Here is an 8,906-nt window from a genome sequence, read left to right on the forward strand (position 1 = left end):
GCCAAAAATATGGAAGGGCAAGGACAAGATATACATAAGGAAGTTTATACATACACATTGCATATACACATAGTCAAGTTAGTTAACAGTTCTATCAACTCACATGATTACCATTGTGTGTATGCTGAAAATATGTAAGATCTATTCAATTCACAAATTTCAAATATTTAGTATTGCTAACTGAATCACCATGTTATACACTTGTGTTTGGGATTTATTCTGATTTCAAGTGAAATTTTGATCAGTATCTCTCTTTTTCCCAGTTCTTAATAATTTCCATTTTACTTTCTATTATTATGAGTTTGACTTTTTTTCCCAGAGAAACTAGACATTTGGGCTTTATATTAAATTGTTCACTTTTTTCCATAGGTAAAGATGTTTATTAAGTTGGAAGTAAATGAAAATTTGCGTCCTTCAATATCTTGAACAGACAAAATTTGAAGTCAAATCCAATTTATATCCCTATTTCAAGTCCAGTCCAATATAATTAAGATTTTTACAACTTAACATCAGGCAGATTATAATGTAAACTTTGGACAAACCATTGAATTAGAATTTTATCAATTATACCATCTAATTCCTTTTTACATTATATGTGTTTGTTAATGTTCTTGTAGACACTGTGAATTATGTAAATAGCTCTAAGAAGAGATTTAGTAGAGGATGGTTTACTTTTTTTTTATTAAGTAGAAACTTTGTATGGATATATCATGTGTTGCCACCATCATTTCCCTCCTCCCTGCCCCCACTCCACTGAAGGCCCTCCTTAGTGAGATTGCTGGTATTCACCATGGAGTTGTAGGTCATGAGTTCTGAGAGCAGCAGTCTGTCACTGTGGGGAGGTCTATGTCTCTGGACAGTCCTTCACACCTTGCGGCTCTGCTCTTACATTCTTTTGCTCCCTCTTTGGCAAGCTTCCCTGAGCCTTGGTGGATGTGCTTGAGTTCTCAGCAGCTTATGGGTTTCTGCTTTGGTGCATTTTGAGTATCCTCCGCATCTGTCTGCATCACCGTGGCTCAGGCTCCTGTGGAAGCAGCACACTTGCTCCTCTCACCAGTTCCTCTGTGGCTTCACCTGGGCCCTGGCTGTTGTGTGAGGGGTGGTTCATCTACTGTCAGCGAGTCAGCTATGTATTCTTGTCTTATTGGTAGATTATGGTTGTCCTCGGTTCTTGCTGCTTTCTGAAAAACAAAAACAGATTCTCCAATGGAGAGTGAGATCAGGATAGGTTAAAGGGGATAATAATTGTTAATATAGAGAGAGTTTTCATGAGTGTAGCCTTAATTTGAACAAAAGCTAGTGGGAACTTCTCACTGGAGTCCATTATCTTGGTCTCCATAGGGTTCTGACTTGGTTCTTAGTTCCAATTATGGGTTCCTTTTCACTGAGTAGATCTCAAAGACAATCAGAGACCATTGGTTACCTATGTAGGCTGTGTGCCACTGTTGCACAGGTGTGTACATCTTGTGAGGTTGGTTGTTTTCATATAGCAGTGTCCCATGCTTGCTTGTGACATTGTTGGCCATGATCCTCCAGCAGCTCATGTAGTGCTTTTCAGCACTATATGGGCAAACCATCTGGGAACTGGCTTCTGTTCAGATTCAGCTGGTTTGTCTCTCTATTCTGCATCAGCAGCATGTGGTGTCTTCAGTAATAGGATCTTACTTTTTACCCAGGATGAGTAATAAAGTGCTTTGACAGAAGCCTATCTTGTTTTGGGGACCTTGTAGGTCTCTCTAATCAACAGCTTAACATGGATTGTAAAACAATTTCTATAGGAGTTGCAAGTCAGAGCCAAATATTTTAGGGTTAGGCTTCCTCCCATCCTCTCCAGGGCCCTTCTTACCAGACAATCTCTCCATGCTTCTATTGAGGGTTATATCTTTTACTCAACTATGCAGGAGGAAGGCTTCTATGATACCAATTCATTTTGGATTTGGTTTTGTGTATATCTTCTCCTTCCCTCCTGTTTCCCACCCCACAAACCCTCCAATCCCTCTTGTCTATCCCTTGAGTTGTCTGCAACTCAAGCTGTTCTAATTTAGGAACCACAGATGAGTGAGTACATGTGGTGTTTGTCTTTCTATGTCTGTGTAAGTTCAGTTACTATGATCTGTTCCAAGTCCATCCATTTTACTACATATTTCCTTATATCACTTTTCCTTACTACTGAATAGAATTCAGTTGTGTATATGTGCCACATCTTCATTATCTGTTCATCAAACAATGGACATCTGAATTAATTCTAGTTTTCAGCTATTGTGAATTGAGCAGCTATAAACATGGTTGAGCAAATATCTCTGCAGTGAAGAGTGGAGCCTTTAGGGTAGATGCCCAGAAGAGGAATGACTGGGTCAGTTGGTAACTCTATTTTCATCTTTTTCAGAAGTCCCCATATTGATTTACATAGTGGATGTACAAGGTTTTACTTCCACCATCAGTGTATGGAGTGTTCCTGTTTACCCACATTCTCACCAACATTTATTGTCATTTGATTCTTTAGTGATAGCTATCCTTTCTGGAGTAAGGTGGAATCTCATAGTTGTTTTAATTTGCATTACCCTGATGGTTAAGGATGTTGAATATTTTCTTAGGTGTGTATTCACCATTTGTATTTCTTCCTGTGAGAATTCCCTATTCAGTTCTCTGCCCTATTTTTTTTTTTTTTTTTTTTTTGGTGTGTGTGTGGATTATTTGATTTTTTTTTCATTGCTTAGTTTTTGTAGTTCTTAGTAGATTCTAGATATTAGGCCTCTGTCAGTGGCATAGCTAGCCGGTAGATTTTCTCCCATTCTGTCCGTAGTCTGTTGGTTCTGTTTGTGTTTGTTTGTATGTACAAAAGCTTTTTAGTTTCATGAGATCCCACTGGTTAAGTGTTTGTTTAATTTCCTAGGATACTGGTTCAGGAAATCCTTACCCCCTCCTATAATGTGGAGAGTTCCTCCTATTTTTTCCCCAGTAGTTTGAGAGTTTCAGGTCTTATATTGAGGTCTTTAATCCTTTTGGAGTTTATTTTTGAGCATGATGAAAGGAGTGGTCTAATTTCATTTTTCTTTTAAATATTTTACTCTTTTCATTTATTTATTTGAGAGAGACAGAGAGAAAGAGACAGATATAGATATAGATATAGATAGATATAGATATAGATATAGATATAGATATAGATATAGATATAGATATAGATATAGATATAGATATAGATATAGATATAGATATAGATATAGTGTGTGTGTGTGTGTGTGTGTGTGAAAGAGAGGGGGGGGGGAGAGAATGGGTGTGCCAGGGACTCCAGCCACTGCAAATAAACTCTGGACACATGTGCCACCTTGTGCATCTGGTTTACATGGGTAATGGAGAGTCCTTAGGCTTCACAGGCAAAAGCCTTAACTGCTAAGCCATCTCTCCAGTCCTTATGTGGTTATCCAACTGATCTAGTGCCATTGGTTGAGAATGTGGTCCTTTCTCCACTGTACATGGCTGGCATCATTGTCAAAGTACAAATAACAATAGTTACTTGAACTAAGGTCCAGGTCTTCAATTTTGTTTCATTGGTCTATTTGTCTGTTTTTATGCCAGTACTATGCAGTTTTTGTTACTATAGTCTTGTAGTGTAGCTTTAGATTGGGTATGGAGATACCTCCAGAGGTATTTCTTTTGCTGAGGATAATTTTGTATATGCAGGGCCTTCTGCCATTTCATTTGAACTTTGAGATTATTTTTTCTCTCTCTGAAGAATGATTCTGGGATGTTCATTGGTACTGTGTTGAATCTATATATTGTTTTTGGTAGAATTGCTACTTTTATAATGTTAATTCTACTTATCTATGCAGGAGCATGGGAGGTCTTTCCATCTTCTCATGTCCTCCTCAATTTCTTTCTAGAGTGTTTTTATGTTTTCAGTATATATAGCCTTTCATTCCTTGGTTAGTGTTATTCCAAAGTATTTTTTGTGTGCATAAATTTTGTGTGTGTGGATATTGAAAAAAGAACAGTTTTACTGATTTCTTTCTCTGTATATTTGTCTTTTGTATATAGGAAAGCTCCTGATATTCTTGTGTTGATTTTGTATCCTTCCATTATGCTGAAAGAATTGATCACCTTTGGACATTTTATGGTAAAGTCTTTCAGGTTATTTACATGTAGGATCATGTCCTTGGCAAATAGGCTAGTTTGAGTTCTTCCTTCCCAATTTGTATCCCTTTTCTATCTTTCTCCTGTCTTATTGCTTGGGCTAGGTCTTCTAGCACTGTGTTGAAGAGCAGTGATGAGAATGGGCACCCCTGTCCTGTTCCTGATCTCAATGGGAATTCCTTGAGTCTTTCCCCATTAAGTATGATTTGGGCTTTAAGTGCTTTGTATATAGCTTTTACTATGTTGAGATATAAACCCTCCATGCCTAGTCTCTGCAGTGTTTTTTAAAATATTTTTTAAATTTCTATTTATTGGCATTTATTTACTAGAGACAGTGAGAGAAAGACACACACAGAGAGAGAGAGAGAGAGAGAGAGAGAGAGAGAGAGAGAGAGAGAGAGAGAGAGAGAGAGAGAGAGAGGGAGAAAGGGAGGGATGGAGGGAGGGAGGGAGAGAGAGAGAGAGAGAGAGAAAGGAAGAGAATGGGCATGCCAGGGCTTCTAGCCACTGCATCATGTACATCTGGCCTGTGTGGTATCTGAAGAATCAAACCTGGGTCCTTAGGCTTTGCAGTAATTTATGCTGTTTCTTGTGTTGTTAATTTCTATGAACGCATTGTGGTTCAACATGCCAATTTTCCTGAATTTATGGAAGCATACTTTATGTCCTAACATATGATCTATTTTGGAGAAGATTCTTTGAACTTTTGAAAAGAATATGTATCCTGTAGAATTAGGGTGGAATATTTTATAGATGTCTGTTAGGTCTAGCTGATCTCTGATATTGTTAAGCTCTGTTATTTCCCTATTGATTTTCTGCTTGGATGATCTGTTTATTAATGATAGTGGGGTATTGATGTCCCCTAGCATGATGATATTGGAATTTATTTCTGGTTTTTTACTAAATTTTGCTTTATGAAATGTAGTGCACCTGTGTTTGCAGAATATAAATTTATGATTGCAATGTCCTCTTGTTAGATCATTCCCTTGCTGAGCAAAAAGTGGCTTTCTTTGACCTTTTTGGTTACTTTTGGTTTGAAGTCTATTTTTATTCTGTCAGATTTTTTTAAATTCTTTATTTTTATTTTCAATTATTATTTATTTATTGTATAATTTGTATTATATTTTTATTACTTTTATTTATTTAAGAGAGACAGAGAGTGAAAAAGAGAGAGAGAATGGGTATATCAGGGTCTCTAGCCACTGCAAACATACTCCAGATACATGCACCACCTTGTGCATTTGGCTTATGTGGGTACTGGGGAGTCAAGCCTCAAACCAGAGTCCTTAAGCTTCACAGGCAAGCGCTTAACCACTAAGCCATCTCTTCAGCCCTCTGTCAGATAATTTTTAAGATTTATCTTTGTTTATTTATTTATTAGAGACAGAGGAGAGAGAGAGAGAGAAAGAGAATGGGCTCGCTAACATCACTAGGTATTGTATGTATGTACTGTACTAACACACTGTACCCAAGATGAAGTATGCAATTGTTATGTGTCAATGAAAAAGAAAAATTTTAAGAAGCAGGCCTGACCTTGAAAATAAAGAGCCCAAATCTGCAAAAAGTGGCAAAATTTCAATGAGAGTTTAAAAAAAATCCAATTAAATGTGACCAGAGAGAAAATTAGCACATTAGCTGCAACTTTGTTTTCTCCCACTGTATAATGCTAATGTGCCAGTGACCAATGATGCACTGACTGTGAAAAATGCCTAGCATCCTGTCCACGCCTCCTCTTTGTGACCCAGCTGAATCTTATCTTCTTAGGAGGCGGCTAAGAAAACTTAGGTCATGCAAAGGATTAACCAATTAAAATCAGTGTACTTTTCCAATGACCTTATCTTCATTCACATCAAAACCTGGAACACTACAAACATTTTTGACTTTTCATGTTTATGAAGGTCAAAGTGCGTCTTGGTTTATCGCAGCATCGAACTAGAGGCCAAGCAGAGGTCCACCTTTACTCTGGAGGGAGTCATCTGCTCTGCAGGCTGTGCCACAGAGTTCAAAGCACAGCCAGTAGTCTCACTGACTTCTAAGTGTGAGGCCGGCTTCAGTGTACCTTCAATAAAGACTATCTGGACAGAAAAAAAAAAAAAATGAATGCTAAGTAGTACGTGCAAAAATTGTGGTGATGAGTTTTGATATAACTGTATCCAGCTCAATACTTTAAATGATAATAAGTTGACATTGTGAGCACTTTTTAATAAACAACTATTAGAACATACTGTACTTTAAACTCATAATAATTCAGCAAGCTGTGTGTCTGGTTACGGTCTTACTGTCTGAGCTTGCTGGTTGTGAGATATTGCTGTAGGTGGTATCTTCCTCATGGTGTGCATATGTATACAATATTCCTTGAAGCCTTCAAGCCTCAGAAAAACAGGTGTTATAACTACTGCAACCCATTGTGCTTTAATATAGTCTTCTTTTTTTTATTAAAATTTAGTACAGTTTACAGAATATTTCTGGCATGTAGGCACGTGATAAAACAAAACACTCCTTCATTCCCTACTTATTCCTCTGCCCTATCCAAATTAGATTTTAAGATAAGACATGACTTCTCAGCTCACTCACAAAGGTCCTCTCATCTCATATAAGGCTCTTAAAAGCCCATGGGCAACACAGAAAAGCTGCTGAGCTATAGAGAAAAGATGCAGTAACTTATATGATATGCCCTCCTTGCCAGTCTTTTTCAGGAAACGGGTGGACTCTGAGGTGCGTGGTGTGACAGTGTATGTGCAGGTGTGGCTGAAAATCCAGCTGAATAAGCAACTGTGCCTGCCCACGGCCCGCACCCACGCCACATTGTCCTGAGTTCTCTAGGAAGTCTGGCGTGCAGGCTGGATTTGCTTTCAGGGTTGCACAATGCCACACACTTGAGTGGCTCTCTCCCAGGCAATTGTTGACACTTAGCTACAGTCAGTGGATTACCAGTGATTAACAACATCCCACACAAAGGGTCTGTTATTTTAAGCTGTGCTTCGGCATCTGGGCTCTCTAGCCCACTTGAGATCACCTCACAAACAGTATTACCAGGCATTGTGTAACAATCAGCATTGGGGCAGCCGTTTAGGGGACCTTAACATCTGTCTTTCACAGTACACTGCCCTGGGAGGTGGAGTTTCAGTGCTTCCAATATAGCTCGGGACTCAGCTCCAGGACTGATTTGGAGCATTTCTCAGGGTCAACATTTACAGCTGTGGGCCAGTAATAAAATTAGTTCATTACAAGAGCCAGAGCGCTTAGCGGGTTTTATAATGCTCCAATGAAACTCTGATGGACCAACAAACAATAGTAATCTATCCTTCATGGTTCTGTAGATGAGGAACTTCAAGATAAAAGAACTGACAGATTAGGACCAATTTTCTGAATCATACAAGGTTACCTTTCATCATAACCTCACATGGCAGGTGAGGCAAGGGACCTCTCTGGAATATCTTTAATAAGGTTGCTAATCACACATATAAGGCCTATATTCTCATGATTTAGTCACCCTCCCAAAGGCCCCACCCCCAGAACTATCTTACTGGGGATTAGGCTGAAACATATGACTGTGGGTATGTGGTGGGTTGATTCAGGTGTCCCCCATAAACTTAGGTGTTGTGAATGATAGCTCCCCAGCTGATGGATATTTGAGAATTAATGCCTCCTGGAGGGAGTGTATTGTTGGGGGCTTATGGGCTTTATAGCCAGTTTCCCCATGCCAGTGTTTGGCACACTCTCCTGTTGCTATTGTCCACCAGGGGGTTGGCCAGGGGGTGATGTCCACCCTCTGCTCATGCTATCATTTTCCCTGCTATTGTGAAGCTCCCCTCAAGCCTGTAAGCCAAAATAAATCTGTTTTTCCCAGAAGCTGCTCTTAGTTGGGTGATTTCTACCAGCAATGCGAACCGGTCTGCAACAGGGTGTGAGGTGCATTCTGTCTACAGCACGTCCAGTGCTAAAGACTTCTGGGACCATGTTCTTCCATAATTAGTTAGTTTATTTATCCATCCTGTTGGTCTATCAATTTATCATTTATTGTTTGAGTACCGAGTACAGTATTGCCAGACATTGTGTAACAATCAGTCTCTTCCCTGAAGGAAGGCAGTAAGGTGGGGAAGAAAGATGGATGAGAAGGTATTACCATTATTTGTGTAAACCCCAGCAGTATTTAAGTCATTGCAATCAGTTTTGATTTTTGCAATTGAGGTTTTAGCTGTGATAAAAATTCTATGAATTTATCTCCCAAAACAACTTCCCTTCCATCCACTTTTTGTGTCAGTGATGTACAGCTTCAAATATATACAGTACTCTAAGAGTTCTCTTCAGAAGTCTAAAAAAGGACATGTATTTTTTTTTTTTTTTTGAGGTAGGGTCTTACTCTAGCCAAGACTGACTAGAATTCACTGTTTTCTCAGGGTGGCTTCAAACTCATGGTGGTCCTCCTACCTCAGCCTCCTGAGTACTGGGATTAAAGGCTTGCACCACCACGCCCAGTGGATTCATTCTTTTGTCAGTAAAACAAATTCCGCAGCATATGGGGTACAGGTGTAAAGTAAAGAAAATGTCACCTTTGCCAGTAAACTATGCTGCCCATTAATGGATAAAGAAGAGAATCAAGGGCTGGAGAGATGGCTTAGCGGTTAAGCGCTTGCCTGTGAAGCCTAAGGACCCCGGTTCGAGGCTCGGTTCCCCAGGTCCCACGTTAGCCAGATGCACAAGGGGGCGCACGCGTCCGGAGTTCGTTTGCAGAGGCTGGAAGCCCTGGCGCATCCATTCTCTCTCTCCCCCCT

This window comes from Jaculus jaculus, chromosome 7 (genome assembly GCF_020740685.1).
Source record: "Jaculus jaculus isolate mJacJac1 chromosome 7, mJacJac1.mat.Y.cur, whole genome shotgun sequence".
Lineage (NCBI taxonomy): Eukaryota > Metazoa > Chordata > Mammalia > Rodentia > Dipodidae > Jaculus > Jaculus jaculus.